We start from the raw sequence: 19,355 nt of genomic DNA, 5'->3' as shown, positions 1-19,355 counted from the left end.
AACTTTAATATATCATGAACTTAGTACTTGATAGTATTTTGCATGTCTATGTTGTTGTAGATAGATGGCCTGTGCTGTTGTTCCATTTAATTTTAATGCGTTCCTAGAGAAATCTAAGTTGAAAGATGATGGTAGCAATTACACGGACTGAGTCTGTAACCTAAGGATTATCCTCATTGCTGCACAGAAGAATTATGTCCTGGAAGCACCGCTGGGTGCCAAACCCGCTCCAGGAGCAACGCCAGATGTTATGAACGTCTGGCAGAGCAAAGCTGATGACTACTCGATAGTTCAGTGTGCCATGCTTTACGGCTTAGAACCGGGACTTCAGCGATGTTTTGAACGTCATGGTGCATATGAGATGTTCCAGGAGTTGAAGTTAATATTTCAAGCAAATGCCCGGATTGAGAGATATGAAGTCTCCAATAAGTTCTAGAGTTACAAAATGGAGGAGAATAGATCTGTCAGTGAATATATACTCAGAATGTCTGGGTACCACAATCACTTGACTCAGCTGGGAGTTAGTCTTTCAGTTGATAGTGTCATCGATAGAGTTCTTCAATCACTGCCACCAAGCTACAAGAGATTCGTGATGAACTATAATATGCAAGGGATGGATAAGACGATTCCCAAGCTCTTCGCAATGCTGAAAGCTACAGAGGTAGAAATCAAGAAGGAGCATCAAGTGTTGATGGTCAACAAGACCACCAGTTTCAAGAAAAATGGTAAAGAGAAGAAGGGGAACTTCAAGAAGAACGGCAAACAAGTTGCTGCTCAAGTGAAGAAGCCCAAGTCTGGACCTAAGCCTGAGACTGGGTGCTTCTACTGCAAAGGGACTGGTCACTGGAAGCGGAACTGCCCCAAGTATTTGGCAGAGAAGAAGGATGGCAAAGTGAAAGGTATATTTGATATACATGTTATTGATGTGTACCTTACTAATGCTCGCAGTAGCGCCTGGGTATTTGATACTGGTTCTGTTGCTAAAATTTGCAACTCGAAATAGGGGCTATGGATTAAGCGAAGATCAGCTAAGGACGAGGTGACGATGCACGTGGGAAATGGTTCCAAAGTCGATGTGATCGCCGTTGGCACGCTACCTCTACATCTACCTTCAGGATTAGTTTTAGACCTGAATAATTGTTATTTGGTGCGAGTGTTAAGCATGAACATTATATCTGGATCTTGTTGGATGCGAGACGGTTATTCATTTCAATCAGAGAATAATGATTGTTCTATTTATATGAATAATATGTTTTATGGTCATGCACCCTTGATGAGTGGTCTATTTTTACTAAATCTTGATAGTAGTGATACACATGTTCATAGTATTGAAGCCAAAAGATATAAGTTTAATAATGATAGTGCAACTTATTTGTGGCACTGCCGTTTAGGTCATATTGGTGTAAAGCGCATGAAGAAACTCCATTCTGATGGGCTTTTGAAATCACTTGATTATGAATCACTTGATGCTTGCGAACCATGCCTCATGGGCAAGATGACTAGACTCCGTTCTCCGGAACAATGGAGCGAGCAACAGACTTGTTGGAAATAATACATAGTGATGTATGCGGTCCGATGAGTGTTGATGCTCGCGGCGGGTATCATTATTTTCTTACCTTCACAGATGATTTGGGCAGATATGGGTATATCTACTTAATGAAACATAAGTCTGAAACATTTGAGTAGTTCAAAGAATTTCAGAGTGAAGTGGAAAATTATCGTAACAAGAAAATAAAGTTTCTACGATCTGATCGTGGAGGATAATATTTGAGTTATGAGTTTGGTCTTCATTTGAAACAATGCGGAATAGTCTCGCAACTCACGCCACCCGGAACACCAGAGCGTAATGGTGTGTCCGAACGTCATAATCGTACTTTATTAGATATGTTGCGATCTATGATGTCTCTCACTGATTTACCGCTATCGTTTTGGGGTTATGCTTTAGAGACGGCTTCATTCACATTAAATAGGGCACCATCTAAATCCATTGAGACGACACCATATGAACTGTGGTTTGGCAAGAAACCCAAGTTGTCGTTTCTTAAAGTTTGGGGCTGCGATGCTTATGTGAAAAAACTTTAACCTGATAAGCTCGAACCCAAATCGGAGAAATGTGTCTTCATAGTATACCCAAAGGAGACTGCTGGGTACACCTTCTATCACAGATCCGAAGGCAAAATTTTCATTGCTAAGAATGGATCCTTTCTAGAGAAGGAGTTTCTCTCGAAAGAAGTGAGTGGGAGGAAAGTAGAACTTGACGAGGTAATTGTACTTACTCCCTTATTGGAAAGTAGTTCATCACAGAAATTAGTTCTAGTGATTCCTACACCAGTAAGTGAGGAAGCTAATGATGATGATCGTGAAACTTCTGATCAAGTTACTACCGAACCTCGTAGGTCAACCAGAGTAAGATCCGCACCAGAGTGGTACGGTAATCCTGTTCTGGAAGTCATGTTACTTGACCATGACGAACCTACGAACTATGAGGAAGCGATGATGAGCCCAGATTCCGCAAAATGGCTTGAGGCCATGAAATCTGAGATGGGATCCATGTATGAGAACAAAGTGTGGACTTTGGTTGACTTGCCCGATGATCGGCAAGCCATAGAGAATAAATGGATCTTCAAGAAGAAGACTGATGCTGACGGTAATGTTACTATCTACAAAGCTTGACTTGTTGCGAAAGGTTTTCGACAAGTTCAAGGAGTTGACTACGATGAGACCTTCTCACCCATAGCGATGCTTAAGTCTGTCCAAATCATGTTAGCAATTGCCGCATTTTATGATTATGGAATTTGGCAAATGGATGTCAAAACTGCATTCCTTAATGGATATCTTAAAGAAGAGTTGTATATGATGCAACCAGAAGGTTTTGTTGATCCAAGCGGTGCTAGCAAAGTGTGCAAGCTCCAATGATCCATTTATGGACTGGTGCAAGCCTCTTGGAGTTGGAATATACGCTTTGATAGTGTGATCAAAGCATATGGTTTTATACAGACTTTTGGAGAAGCCTGTATTTACAAGAAAGTGAGTGGGAGCTCTGTAGCATTTCTGATATTATATGTGGATGACATATTGTTGATCGGAAATGATACTGAATTTCTGAATAGCATAAAAGGATACTTGAATAAGAATTTTTCAATGAAAGACCTCAGTGAAGCTGCTTATATATTGGGCATCAAGATCTATAGAGATAGATCAACACGCTTAATTGGACTTTCACAAAGCACATACCTTGATAAAGTTTTGAAGAAGTTCAAAGTGGATCAAGCAAAGAAAGGGTTCTTGCCTGTGTTACAAGGTGTGAAGTTGAGTCAGACTCAATGCCCGACCACTGCAGAAGATAGAGAGAAAATGAAAGTCATTCCCTATGCTTCAGCCATAGGTTCTATCATGTATGCAATGCTGTGTACCAGACCTGATGTGTGCCTTGCTATTAGTTTAGCAGGGAGGTACCAAAGTAATCCAGGAGTGGATCACTGGACAACGGTCAAGAATATCCTGAAATACCTGAAAAGGACTAAGGATATGTTTCTCGTTTATGGAGGTGACAAAGAGCTCGTCATAAACGGTTACGTCGATGCAAGCTTTGACACTGTTCCGGATGACTCTAAGTCGCAAACCGGATACGTATTTTTATTGAATGGTGGAGCTGTCAGTTGGTGCAGTTCCAAGCAGAGCGTCGTGGCGGGATCTACGTGTGAAGCGGAGTACATAGCTGCTTCGGAAGCAGCAAATGAAGGAGTCTGGATGAAGGAGTTCATATCCGATCTAGGTGTCATACCTAGTGCATCGGGTCCAATGAAAATCTTTTATGACAATACTGGTGCAATTGCCTTGGCAAAGGAATCCAGATTTCACGAGAGAACCAAGCACATCAAGAGACGCTTCAATTCCATCCGCGACCAAGTCAAGGAGGGAGACATAGAAATTTGCAAACTACATACGGATCTGAATGTTGCAGACCCGTTGACTAAGCCTCTCTCATGAGCAAAACATGATCAGCACCAAGACTCCATGGGTGTTAGAATCATTACAATGTAATCTAGATTATTGACCCTAGTGCAAGTGGGAGACTGAAGGAAATATTCCCTAGAGGCAATAATAAAGTTGTTATTTATATTTCCTTATATCATGATAAATGTTTATTATTCATGCTAGAATTGTATTAACCGGAAACTTAGTACATGTGTGAATACATAGACAAACAGAGTGTCACTAGTATGCCTCTACTTGACTAGCTCGTTAATCAAAGATGGTTAAGTTTCCTAGCCATGGACAAAGAGTTGTCATTTGATAAATGGGATCACATCATTAGAGAATGATGTGATTGACTTGACCCATCCGTTAGCTTAGCACTTTGATCATTTAGTTTATTGCTATTGCTTTCTTCATAACTTATACATGTTCCTATGACTATGAGATCACACAACTCCCGAATACCGGAGGAACATTTAGTGTGCTATCAAACGTCACAACATAACTGGGTGACTATAAAGATGCTCTACAGATGTCTCCGATGGTGTTTGTTGAGTTGGCATAGATCGAGATTAGGATTTGTCACTCTGAGTATCGGAGAGGTATCTCTGGGCCCTCTCGGTAATGCACATCACTATAAGCCTTACAAGCATTGTGACAAATGAGTTAGTTACGGGATGATGCATTACGGAACGAGTAAAGGGACTTGCCGATAACGAGATTGAACTAGGTATGATGATACCGACGATCGAATCTCGGACAAGTAACATACCGATGACAAAGGGAACAACGTATGTTGTTATGCGGTTTGTGAAGGAAATATGCCCTAGAGGCAATAATAAAGTTATTATTTATTTCCTCATATCATTATAAATGTTTATTATTCATGCTAGAATTGTATTAACAGGAAACATAATACATGTGTGAATACATAGGCAAACATAGTGTCACTAGTATGCCTCTACTTGACTAGCTCGTTGATCAAAGATGGTTGAGTTTCCTAGCCATAGACACGAGTTGTCATTTGATTAACGGGACCACATCATTAGGAGAATGATGTGATTGACTTGACCCATTTCGTTAGCTTAGCACTTGATCGTTTAGTTTACTGCTATTGCTTTCTCCATGACTTATACATGTTCCTATGACTATGAGATTATGCAACTCCCGAATACCGGAGGAACACTTTGTGTGCTACCAAACGTCACAACGTAACTGGGTGATTATGAAGGTGCTCTACAGGTGTCTCCGATGGTGTTCGTTGAGTTGGCATAGACCGAGAATTGGATTTGTCACTCCGATTGTCGGAGAGGTATCTCTGGGCCCTCTCGGTAATGCACATCACTATAAGCCTTGCAAGCAATGTGACTAATGAGTTAATTACGGGATGATGCACTACGGAACGAGTAAAGAGACTTGCCGGTAACGATATTGAAGCTAGGTATTGAGATACCGACGATCGAATCTCGGGCAAGTAACATACCGATGACAAAGGGAACAACGTTGCTGTTATGCGGTTTGACCGATAAAGATCTTCGTAGAATATGTAGGAACCAATATGAGCATCCAGGTTCCGCTATTGGTTATTGAACGGAGACGTGTCTCGGTCATGTCTACATAGTTCTCGAACCCGTAGGGTCCGCACGCTTAAAGTTCTGTGACGATCGATATTAAGAGTTTTTGTGTTTTGATGTACCGAAGGTAGTTCGGGGACCCGAATATGATCACGGACATGACGAGGAGTCTCGAAATGGTCGAGACATAAATATCGATATATTGGAAGCCTATATTTGGACATCGGAATGGTTCCGGGTGAAATCGGGATTTTACTGGAGTGCCGGAGGGGTTACCGGAACCCCTCGGGGATTAATGGGCCTTGTTGGGCCCTAGTGGAGAGAGAGAGGGTCCGGCCAAGGCAGGCCGTGCACTCCCTCCCGTTTAGTCCGAATAGGACAAGGAAGGGGGGGTGCCCCTTTTGCCTTTACTCTCTCCCACTCCTTCCTTCCCCCTCCTAGTGGGAGTAGGAAAGGGGAGTCCTACTCCCACTAGGAGGAGGACTCCTCCTCCTGGCGCGCCCTGCTATGGCCGGCCAGCCTCCCCCCTTGCTCCTTTATATACGGGGGCAGGGGGGCACCCCAGAACACACAAGTTGATCATTGATCTCTCTTAGCCGTGTGGGGTGCCCCCTCCACCATAATCCACCTCGGTCATATCGTAGCGGTGCTTAGGCGAAGCCCTGCATCGGTAACTTCATCAACACCGTCACCACGCCGTCGTGCTGACGAAGCTCTTCCCCGAAGCTCTACTGGATCGTGAGTTCTCGGGACGTCACCGAGCTGAACGTGTGCTGAACGCGGAGGTGCCGTACGTTCGGTACCGAGGATCGGTCGATCGTGAAGACGTACGACTACATCAACCGCGTTGTCATAACGCTTCCGCTTACGGTCTACGAGGGTACATGGACGACACTCTCCCCTCTCGTTGCTATGGATCACCATGATCTTGCGTGTGCGTAGGAATTTTTTTGAAATTACTACGTTCCCCAACAGTGGTATCCGAGCCAGGTTTATGTGTTGATGTTATATGCACGAGTAGAACACAAGTGAGTTGTGGGCGATACAAGTCATACTGCTTACCAGCATGTCATACTTTGGTTCGGCGGTATTGTTGGATGAAGCGGCCCGGACCGACATTACGCGGACGCTTACGCGAGACTGGTTCTACAGACGTGCTTTGCACACAGGTGGCTGGCGGGTGTCAGTTTCTCCAACTTTAGTTGAACTGAGTGTGACTACGCCCGATCCTCGTTGAAGGTTAAAACAGCACTAACTTGACGAAATATCGTTGTGGTTTTGATGCGTAGGTAAGAACGGTTCTTGCTCAGCCCGTAGCAGCCACATAAAACTTGCAACAACAAAGTAGAGGACGTCTAACTTGTTTTTGCAGGGCATGTTGTGATGTGATATGGTCAAGGCATGATGCTATATTTTATTGTATGAGATGATCATGTTTTGTAACGGAGTTATCGGCAACTGGCAGGAGCCATATGGTTGTCGCTTTATTGTATGCAATGCAATTGCCCTGTAATCGCTTTACTTTATCACTAAGCGGTAGCGATAGTCGTAGAAGCAATAGTTGGCGAGACGACAACGATGCTACGATGGAGATCAAGGTGTCCCGCCGGTGACGATGGTGATCATGACGGTGCTTTGGAGATGGAGATCAAAGGCACAAGATGATGATGGCCATATCATATCACTTATATTGATTGCATGTGATGTTTATCCTTTATGCATCTTATTCTGCTTTGATTGACGGTAGCATTATAAGATGATCTCTCACTAAAAAATTTCAAGGTACAAGTGTTCTCCCTGAGTATGCACCGTTGTGAAAGTTCGTCGTGTTGAGACACCACGTGATGATCGGGTGTGATAAGCTCAACGTTCTTATACAACGGGTGCAAGCCAGTTTTGCACACGCAGAATACTCGGGTTAAACTTGACGAGCCTAGCATATGCAGATATGGCCTCGGAACACTGAGACCGAAAGGTCGAGCGTGAATCATATAGTAGATATGATCAACATAGTGATGTTCACCATTGAAAACTACTCCATTTCATGTGATGATCGGTCATGGTTTAGTTGATTTGGATCACGTGATCACTTAGATGATTAGAGGGATGTTTATCTAAGTAGGAGTTCTTAAGTAAGATGATTAATTGAACTTAAATTTATCATGAACTTAGTACCTGATAGTATTTTGCTTGTCTATGTTGTTGTAGATAGATGGCCCGTGCTGTTGTTTCGTTGAATTTTAATGCGTTCCTTGAGAAAGCAAAGTTGAAAGATGAAGGTAGCAATTACACGGACTGGGTCCATAACTTGAGGTTTATCCTCAGTGCTGCACATAAGAATTATGTCCTGGAAGCACCGCTGGGTGCCAGGCCTGCTGCAGAGGCAACTGACGACGTTATGAACGTCTGGCAGAGCAAAGCTGATGACTACTTGATAGTTCAGTGTGCCATGCTTTACGGCTTAGAACCGGGACTTCGACGACGTTTTGAACGTCATGGAGCATATGAGATGTTCCAGGAGTTGAAGTTAATATTTCAAGCAAATGCCCGGATTGAGAGATATGAAGTCTCCAATAAGTTCTACAGCTGCAAGATGGAGGAGAATAGTTCTATCAGTGAACATATACTCAAAATGTCTGGGTATAATAATCACTTGATTCAACTGGGAGTTAATCTTCCAGATGATAGTGTCATTGACAGAATTCATCAATCACTGCCACCAAGCTACAAGAGCTTCGTGATGAACTATAATATGCAAGGGATGGATAAGACAATTCCCGAGCTCTTCGCAATGCTAAAGGCTGCGGAGCTAGAAATCAAGAAGGAGCATCAAGTGTTGATGGTCAACAAGACCACCAGTTTCAAGAAAAAGGGTAAAGGGAAGAAGAAGGGGAACTTCAAGAATAACGGCAAACAAGTTGCTGCTCAGGAGAAGAAACCTAAGTCTGGACCTAAGCCTGAGACTGAGTGCTTTTACTGCAAACAGACTGGTCACTGGAAACGGAACTTCCCAAAGTATTTGGCGGATAAGAAGGATGGCAAGGTGAACAAAGGTATATGTGATATACATGTTACTGATGTGTACCTTACTAAAGCTCGTAGTAGCACCTGGGTATTTGATACTGGTTCTGTTGATAATATTTGCAACTCGAAACAGGGATTACGGATTGAGCGAAGATTGGCTAAGGACGAGGTGACGATGCGCGTGGGAAATGGTTCCAAAGTCGATGTGATCGCCGTCGGCACGCTACCTCTACATCTACCTTCGGGATTAATTTTAGACCTGAATAATTGTATTATTTGGTGCCAGCGTTAAGCATGAACATTATATCTGGATCTTGTTTGATGCGAGACGGTTATTCGTTTAAATCTGAGAATAATGGTTGTTCTATTTATATGAGTAACATCTTTTATGGTCATGCACCCTTGAAGAGTGGTCTATTTGTGTTGAATCTCGATAGTAGTAACACACATATTCATAATGTTGAAGCCAAAAGATGCAGAGTTGATAATGATAGTGCAACTTATTTGTGGCACTGCCGTTTGGGTCATATTGGTGTAAAGCGCATGAAGAAACTCCATACTGATGGACTTCTGGAATCACTTGATTATGAATCACTTGGTACTTGCGAACCATGCTTCATGGGCAAGATGACTAAAATGCCGTTCTTCGGAACAATGGAGCGAGCAATAGATTTGTTAGAAATAATACATACTGATGTATGTGGTCCAATGAATATTGAGGCTCGCGGCGGGTATCGTTATTTTCTCACCTTCACAGATGATTTGAGAAGATATGGGTATATCTACTTAATGAAACATAAGTCTGAAACATTTGAAAAGTTCAAAGAATTTCAGAGTGAAGTGGAAAATCATCGTAACAAGAAAATAAAGTTTCTACGATCTGATCGTGGAGGAGAATATTTGAGTTACGAGTTTGGTCTATGTTTGAAACAATGCGGAATAGTTTTGCAACTCACGCCACCCGGAACACCACAACATAATGGTCTGTCCGAATGTCGTAATCGTACTTTACTAGATATGGTGCGATCTATGATGTCTCTTACTGATTTACCGCTATCGTTTTGGGGTTATGCTTTAGAGACGGCTGCATTCACGTTAAATAGGGCACCATCAAAATCCGTTGAGACGACGCCTTATGAACTGTGGTTTGGCAAGAAACCAAAGTTGTCGTTTCTTAAAGTTTGGGGCTGCGATGTGATAACCCACAAGTATAGGGGATCTATCGTAGTCCTTTCGATAAGTAAGAGTGTCGAACCCAACAAGGAGCAGAAGGAAATGATAAGCGGTTTTCAGCAAGGTATTCTCTGCAAGCACTGAAATTATCGGTAACAGATAGTTTTGTGATAAGATAATTTGTAACGGGTAACAAGTAACAAGTGCAAATAAAGTGCAGCAAGATGGCCCAATCCTTTTTGTAGCAAAGGACAAGCCTGGACAATTTCTTATATGAAGGAAAATGCTCCCGAGGACACATGGGAATTATCGTCAAGCTAGTTTTCATCACGTTCATATGATTCGCGTTCGGTACTTTGATAATTTGATATGTGGGTGGACCGGTGCTTGGGTGCTGTCCTTACTTGGACAAGCATCCCACTTATGATTAACTCGTATTGCAAGCATCCGTTGAGGGAGTCCTGGATTAGGGGGTCCTCGGACAGCCGGACTGTTGGACTATGAAGACACAAGATTGAAGAATCCGTCCCGTGTCCGGATGGGACTCTCCTTGGCGTGGAAGGCAAGCTTGGCAAAACGGATATGTAGATCTCCTTCCTTATAACCGACTCTGTGTAACCCTAGCCCCCTCCGGTGTCTATATAAACCGGAGGGTTTAGTCCGTAGGACAACAACAATCATACCATAGGCTAGCTTCTAGGGCTTAGCCTCTACGATCTCGTGGTAGATCAACTCTTGTAATACTCATATTATCAAGATCAATCAAGCAATAAGTAGGGTATTACCTCCATCGAGAGGGCCCGAACCTGGGTAAACATCGTGTCCCCCGCCTCCTGTTACCATCCGCCTTAGACGCACAGTTCGGGACCCCCTACCCGAGATCCACCGGTTTTGGCACCGACATTGGTGCTTTCATTGAGAGTTCCACTGTGCCGTTGCGATAAAGGCTTGATGGCTCCTTCGATCATCGCCAACGATGCGATCCAGGGTGAGGTTTTCCTCCCCGGACAAATCTTCGTATTCGGCAGCTTCGTACTGCGGGCCAACTCGCTTGGCCATCTGGAGCAGATAGAGAGCTACGCCCCTGGCCGTCAGGTCAGGTTTTGAAATTTAAACTACACTGCCGACATCCGCGGAGACTTGATCTTTGACGGATTCGAGCCCATGTCAGGTGCGCCACACAGTCACGACGAGCACGACTTAGCTCTGCCGCCGGACGGTGTTCGGGAGATCACACCTATGGCTACTCCGGCCCTAGATCCGGAGTCGATTGCGCCGTCCGAGGACGGGTGGATGGACCCCGCCTCGGAGGTCACACACTCAATGGCGATAGAGCCGAATACTGTCTTCACCTCCTATGAGACCTGTGTCGCCGGATCCTCGGATTCATCCCCGGCCACAGGCCCCGAACCGCCTGCGTCCATGCCTATCGAATCTGATTGGGCGCCGATCATGGAGTTTACCTCCGCGGATATCTTTTAGCACTCGCCTTTTGGCGATGTGCTAAATGTTGGGGAACGTAGTAATTTCAAAATTTTCCTACGCACACGCAAGATCATGGTGATGCATAGCAACGAGAGGGGAGAGTGTTGTCCACGTACCCTCGTAGACCGAAAGCGGAAGCGTTAACACAACGCGGTTGATGTAGTCGTACGTCTTCACGATCCAACCGATCAAGTACCGAACGTACGGCACCTCCGACTTCAGCACACGTTCAGCTCGATGACGTCCCTCGAACTCCGATCCAGCCGAGTGTTGAGGGAGAGTTTCGTCCGCACGACGGCGTGGTGACGATGATGATGTTCTACCGACGCAGGGCTTCGCCTAAGCACCGCTACGATATTATCGAGGTGTAATGTGGTGGAGGGGGGCACCGCACACGGCTAAGAGATCAATAGATCAATTGTTGTGTCTATGGGGTGCCCCCTGCCCCCGTATATAAAGGAGCAAGGGGGAGGCCAGCCGGCCCTTGTTGGCGCGCCAGGAGGAGGAGTCCCTACGAAGATCTTTATCGGTCAGACCGCATAACAACATACGTTGTTCCCTTTGTCATCGGTATGTTACTTGCCTGAGATTCGATCGTCGGTATCTCAATACCTAGTTCAATCTCGTTACCGGAAAGTCTCTTTACTCGTTCCGTAATACATCATCTTGCAACAAACTCTTTAGTTGCAATGCTTGCAAGGCTTAAGTGATGTGCATTACCGAGAGGGCCCAGAGATACCTCTCCGACAATCGGAGTGACAAATCCTAATCTCGAAATACGCCAACCCAACAAGTACCTTCGGAGACACCTGTAGAGCACCTTTATAATCACCCAGTTACGTTGTGATGTTTGGTAGCACACAAAGTGCTCCTCCGGTAAACGGGAGTTGCATATTCTCATAGTCATAGGAACATGTATAAGTCATGAAGAAAGCAATAGCAACATACTAAACGATCAAGTGCTAAGCTACCGGAATGGGTCAAGTCAATCACATCATTCTCCTAATAATGTGATCCCGTTAATCAAATGACAACTCATGTCTATGGCTAGGAAACATAACCATCTTTGATCAACGAGCTAGTCAAGTAGAGGCATACTAGTGACACTCTGTTTGTCTATGTATTCACACATGTATTACGTTTCCGGTTAATACAATTCTAGCATGAATAATAAACATTTATCATGAAATAAGGAAATAAATAATAACTTTATTATTGCCTCTAGGGCATATTTCCTTCAGTCTCCCACTTGCACTAGAGTCAATAATCTAGATTACACAGTAATGATTCTTACACCCATGGAGCCTTGGTGCTGATCATGTTTTGCTCGTGGAAGAGGCTTAGTCAACGGGTCAGCAACATTCAGATCCGTATGTATCTTGCAAATTTCTATGTCTCCCACCTGGACTAAATCCCGGATGGAATTGAAGTGTCTTTTGATGTGCTTGGTTCTCTTGTGAAATCTGGATTCCTTTGCTAATGAAATTGCACCAGTATTGTCACAAAAGATTTTCATTGGATCCGATGCACTAGGTATGACACCTAGATCGGATATGAACTCCTTCATCCAGACCCCTTCATTTGCTGCTTCCGAAGCAGCTATGTACTCCGCTACACACGTAGATCCCGCCACGACGCTTTGTTTAGAACTGCACCAACTGACAGCTCCACCGTTCAATGTAAACACGTATCCGGTTTGCGATTTAGAATCGTCCGGATCATTGTCAAAGCTTGCATCGACGTAACCATTTACGATGAGCTCTTTGTCACCTCCATAAACGAGAAACATATCCTTAGTCCTTTTCAGGTATTTCAGGATGTTCTTGACCGCTGTCCAGTGATCCACTCCTGGATTACTTTGGTACCTTCCTGCTAGACTTATAGCAAGGCATACATCAGGTCTGGTACACAACATTGCATACATGATAGAGCCAATGGCTGAAGCATAGGGAACATCTTTCATCTTCTCTCTATCTTCTGCAGTGGTCAGGCATTGAGTCTTACTCAATTTCACACCTTGTAATACAGGCAAGAACCCTTTCTTTGCTTGATCCATTTTGAACTTTTTCAAAACTTTGTCAAGGTATGTGCTTTGTGAAAGTCCAATTAAGCGTCTTGATCTATCTCTATAAATATTGATGCCCAATATATACGCAGCTTCACCGAGGTCTTTCATTGAAAAACTCTTATTCAAGTATCCCTTTATGCTATCGAGAAATTCTATATCATTTCCAATCAGCAATATGTCATCCGCATATAATATCAGAAATGCTACAGAGCTCCCACTCACTTTCTTGTAAATACAGGCTTCTCCAAAAGTCTGTATAAAACCAAATGCTTTGATCACACTATCAAAGCGTTTATTCCAACTCCGAGAGGCTTGCACCAGTCCATAAATGGATCGCTGGAGCTTGCACACTTTGTTAGCTTCCTTTGGATCGACAAAACCTTCCGGTTGCATCATATACAACTCTTCTTCCAAAAATCCATTCAGGAATGCAGTTTTGACATCCATTTGCCAAATTTCATAATCATAAAATGCGGAAATTGCTAACATGATTCGGACAGACTTAAGCATCGCTATGGGTGAGAAGGTCTCATCGTAGTCAATCCCTTGAACTTGTCGAAAACCTTTCGCAACAAGTCGAGCTTTATAGACAGTAACATTACCGTCAGCGTCAGTCTTCTTCTTGAAGATCCATTTATTTTCAATGGCTTGCCGATCATCGGGCAAGTCAACCAAAGTCCATACTTTGTTCTCATACATGGATCCCATCTCGGATTTCATGGCCTAAAGCCATTTTGTGGAATCTGGGCTCACCATCGCTTCTTCATAGTTCGTAGGTTCGTCATGGTCTAGTAACATAACCTCCAGAACAGGATTACCGTACCACTCTGGTGCGGATCTTACTCTGGTTGATCTACGAGGTTCAGTAATAACTTGATCTGAAGTTTCATGATCATCATCATTAACTTCCTCACTAATTGGCGTAGGTGTCACAGAAACTGGTTTCTGTGATGAACTACTTTCCAATAAGGGAGCAGGTACAGTTACCTCATCAAGTTCTACTTTCCTCCCACTCACTTCTTTCGAGAGAAACTCCTTCTCCAGAAAATTTCCGAATTTAGCAACAAAAGTTTTGCCTTCGGATCTGTGATAGAAGGTGTACCCAATAGTCTCCTTTGGGTATCCTATGAAGACACATTTCTCCGATTTGGGTTCGAGCTTATCAGGTTGAAGTTTCTTCACATAAGCATCGCAGCCCCAAACTTTAAGAAACGACAACTTTGGTTTCTTGCCAAACCGCAGTTCATAAGACGTCGTCTCAACGGATTTTGATGGTGCCCTATTTAACATGAATGCAGCCGTCTCTAAAGCATAACCCCAAAACGATAGCGGTAAATCAGTAAGAGACATCATAGATCGCACCATATCTAGTAAAGTACGATTACGACGTTCGGACACACCATTTCGTTGTGGTGTTCTGGGTGGCGTGAGTTGCGAAACTATTCCGCATTGTTTCAAATGTAGACCAAACTCGTAACTCAAATATTCTCCTCCACGATCTGATCGTAGAAATTTTATTTTCTTGTTACGATGATTTTCAACTTCACTCTGAAATTCTTTGAACCTTTCAAATGTTTCAGACTTATGTTTCATTAAGTAGATATACCCATATCTGCTCAAATCATCTGTGAAGGTGAGAAAATAACGATATCCGCCGCGAGCCTCAATATTCATCGGACCACATACATTTGTATGTATGATTTCCAACAAATCTGTTGCTCTCTCCATAGTTCCGGAGAACGGTGCTTTAGTCATCTTGCCCATGAGGCACGGTTCGCAAGTACCAGGTGATTCATAATCAAGTGGTTCCAAAAGTCCATCAGAATGGAGTTTTTCATGCGCTTTACACCGATATGACCTAAACGGCAGTGCCACAAATAAGTTGCACTATCATTATTAACTCTGCATCTTTTGGTTTCAATATTATGAATATATGTATCACTACTATCGAGATTCAACAAAAATAGACCACTCTTCAAGGGTGCATGACCATAAAAGATATTACTCATATAAATAGAACAACCATTATTCTCTGATTTAAATGAATAACCGTCTCGCATCAAACAAGATCCAGATATAATGTTCATGCTTAACGCTGGCACCAAATAACAATTATTTAGGTCTAAAACTAATCCCGAAGGTAGATGTAGAGGTAGCGTGCCGACCGCGATCAAATCGACTTTGGAACCATTTCCCACGCGCATCATCACCTCGTCCTTAGCCAATCTTCGCTTAATCCGTAGCCCCTGTTTCGAGTTGCAAATATTAGCAACAGAACCAGTATCAAATACCCAGGTGCTACTGCGAGCATTAGTAAGGTACACATCAATAACATGTATATCACATATACCTTTGTTCACCTTGCCATCCTTCTTATCCGCCAAATACTTGGGGCAGTTCCGCTTCCAGTGACCAGTCTTCTTGCAGTAGAAGCACTCAGTCTCAGGCTTAGGTCCAGACTTGGGTTTCTTCTCCTGAACAACAAATTGCTTGCTGTTGTTCTTGAAGTTCCCCTTCTTCTTCCCTTTGCCCTTTTTCTTGAAACTAGTGGTCTTATTGACCATCAACACTTGATGCTCCTTTTTGATTTCTACCTCCGCAGCCTTTAGCATTGCAAAGAGCTTGGGAATCGTCTTATTCATCCCTTGCATATTATAGTTCATCACGAAGCTCTTGTAGCTTGGTGGCAGTGATTGAAGAATTCTGTCAATGACGCTATCATCCGGAAGATTAACTCCCAGTTGAATCAAGTGATTGTTATACCCAGACATTTTGAGTATATGCTCACTGACAGAACTATTCTCTTCCATCTTGCAGCTGTAGAACTTATTGGAGACTTCATATCTCTTAATCCGGGCATTTGCTTGAAATATTAACTTCAACTCCTGGAACATCTCATATGCTCCATGACGTTCAAAACGTCGTTGAAGACCCGGTTCTAAGCCGTAAAGCATGGCACACTGAACTATCGAGTAGTCATCAGCTTTGCTCTGCCAGACATTCATAACATCTGGTGTTGCTCCTGCAGCAGGCCTGGCACCCAGCGGTGCTTCCAGGACGTAATTCTTCTGTGCAGCAATGAGGATAATCCTCGAGTTACGGACCCAGTCCGTGTAATTGCTACCATCATCTTTCAACTTTGCTTTCTCAAGGAACGCATTAAAATTCAACGGAACAACAGCACGGGCCATCTATCTACAATTAACATAGACAAGCAAGATACTATCAGGTACTAAGTTCATGATAAATTTAAGTTCAATTAATCATATTACTTAAGAACTCCCACTTAGATAGACATCCCTCTAATCCTCTAAGTGATCACGTGATCCATATCAACTAAACCATGTCCGATCATCACGTGAGATGGAGTAGTTTCAACGGTGAACATCACTATGTTGATCATATCTACTATATGATTCACGCTCGACCTTTCGGTCTCCGTGTTCCGAGGCCATATCTGTTATATGCTAGGCTCGTCAAGTTTAACCTGAGTATTCCGCATGTGCAACTGTTTTGCACCCGTTGTATTTGAACGTAGAGCCTATCACACCCGATCATCACGTGGTGTCTCAGCACGAAGAACTTTCGCAACGGTGCATACTCAGGGAGAACACTTATACTTTGATAATTTAGTGAAGGATCATCTTATAATGCTACCGTCAATCAAAGCAAGATAAGATGCATAAAAGATAAACATCACATGCAATCAATATAAGTGATATGATATGGGCATCATCATCTTGTGCTTGTGATCTCCATCTTCGAAGCACCGTCATGATCACCATCGTCATCGGCGTGACACCTTGATCTCCATCGAAGCATCGTTGTCGTCTCGCCAACTATTGCTTCTACGACTATCGCTACCGCTTAGTGATAAAGTAAAACAATTACATGGCGGTTGCATTGCATACAATAAAGCGACAACCATATGGCTCCTGCCAGTTGCCGATAACTCGGTTACAAAACATGATCATCTCATACAATAAAATTCAGTATCATATCTTGACCATATCACATCACAACATGCCCTGCAAAAACAAGTTAGACGTCCTCTACTTTGTTGTTGCAAGTTTTACGTGGCTGCTACGGGCTTAGCAAGAACCGTTCTTACCTACGCATCAAAACCACAACGATAGTTTGTCAAGTTGGTGCTGTTTTAACCTTCGCAAGGACCGGGCGTAGCCACACTCGGTTCAACTAAAGTGAGAGAGACAGACACCCGCCGGTCACCTTTAAGCAACGAGTGCTCGCAATGGTGAAACCAGTCTCGCGTAAGCGTACGCGTAATGTTGGTCCGGGCCGCTTCATCTCACAATACCGCCGAACCAAAGTATCACATGCTGGTAAGCAGTATGACTTATATCGCCCACAACTCACTTGTGTTCTACTCGTGCATAACATCAACGCATAAAATCTGGCTCGGATGCCACTGTTGGGGAACGTAGTAATTTCAAAATTTTCCTACGCACACGCAAGATCATGGTGATGCATAGCAACGAGAGGGGAGAGTGTTTTCCACGTACCCTCGTAGACCGAAAGCGGAAGCGTTAACACAACGCGGTTGATGTAGTTGTACGTCTTCACGATCCGACCGATCAAGTACCGAACGTACGGCACCTCCGAGTTCAGCACACGTTCAGCTCGATGACGTCCCTCGAACTCCGATCTAGCCGAGTGTTCAGGGAGAGTTTCGTCAGCACGACGACGTGGTGACGATGATGATGTTCTACCGACGCAGGGCTTCGCGTAAGCACCGCTACGATATTATCGAGGTGTAATATGGTGGAGGGGGGCACCGCACACGGCTAAGAGATCAATAGATCAATTGTTGTGTCTATGGGGGTGCCCCCCTGCCCCCGTATATAAAGGAGCAAGGGGGAGGCCGGCCGGCCCTTGTTGGCGCGCTAGGAGGAGGAGTCCTCCTCCTAGTAGGAGTAGGACTCCCCTCTTTCCTACTCCTACTAGGAGGGGGAAAGGAAGGGGGAGAGGGAGAAGGAAAGGGGGGCACCGCCCCCCCTCTCCTAGTCCAATTCGGACCAGAGGGGGAGGGGGCGCGCGGCCCCTCCTGGCTGCCCCTCTCTCTCTCCACTAAGGCCCATAAGGCCCATTACTTCTCCCGGGGGGGGGGGGGGGGGTTCCGGTAACCCTCCGGCACTCCGGTTTTCTCCGAAATCACCCGGAACATTTCCGGTGTCCGAATATAGTCGTCCAATATATCAATCTTTATGTCTCGACCATTTCGAGACTCCTCGTCATGTCCGTGATCACATCCGGGACTCCGAACAACCTTCGGTACATCAAAACATATAAACTCATAATATAACTGTCATCGTAACTTTAAGCGTGCGGACCCTACGGGTTCGAGAACTATGTAGACATGACCGAGACACGTCTCCGGTCAATAACCAATAGCGGAGCCTGGATGCTCATATTGGCTCCCACATATTCTACGAAGATCTTTATCGGTCAGACCGCATAACAACATACGTTGTTCCCTTTGTCATCGGTATGTTACTTGCCCGAGATTCGATCGTCAGTATCTCAATACCTAGTTCAATCTCGTTACCGGCAAGTCTCTTTACTCGTTCCGTAATACATCATCTTGCAACAAACTCTTTAGTTGCAATGCTTAAGTGATGTGCATTACCGAGAGGGCCCAAAGATACCTCTCCGACAATCGGAGTGACAAATCCTAATCTCGAGATACGCCAACCCAACAAGTACCTTCGGAGACACCTGTAGAGCACCTTTATAATCACCCAGTTACGTTGTGACGTTTGGTAGCACACAAAGTGTTCCTCTGGTAAACGGTAGTTGCATAATCTCATAGTCATAGGATCATGTATAAGTCATGAAGAAAGCAATAGCAACATACTAAACGATCAAGTGCTAAGCTAACGGAATGGGTCAAGTCAATCACATCATTCTCCTAATAATGTGATCCCGTTAATCAAATGACAACTCATGTCTATGGCTAGGAAACATAACCATCTTTGATCAACGAGATAGTCAAGTAGAGGCATACTAGTGACACTCTGTTTGTCTATGTATTC

Source organism: Triticum aestivum, chromosome 6D, assembly GCF_018294505.1.
Source record: "Triticum aestivum cultivar Chinese Spring chromosome 6D, IWGSC CS RefSeq v2.1, whole genome shotgun sequence".
Taxonomy (NCBI): domain Eukaryota; kingdom Viridiplantae; phylum Streptophyta; class Magnoliopsida; order Poales; family Poaceae; genus Triticum; species Triticum aestivum.
This window is presented reverse-complemented; position numbering follows the sequence as displayed.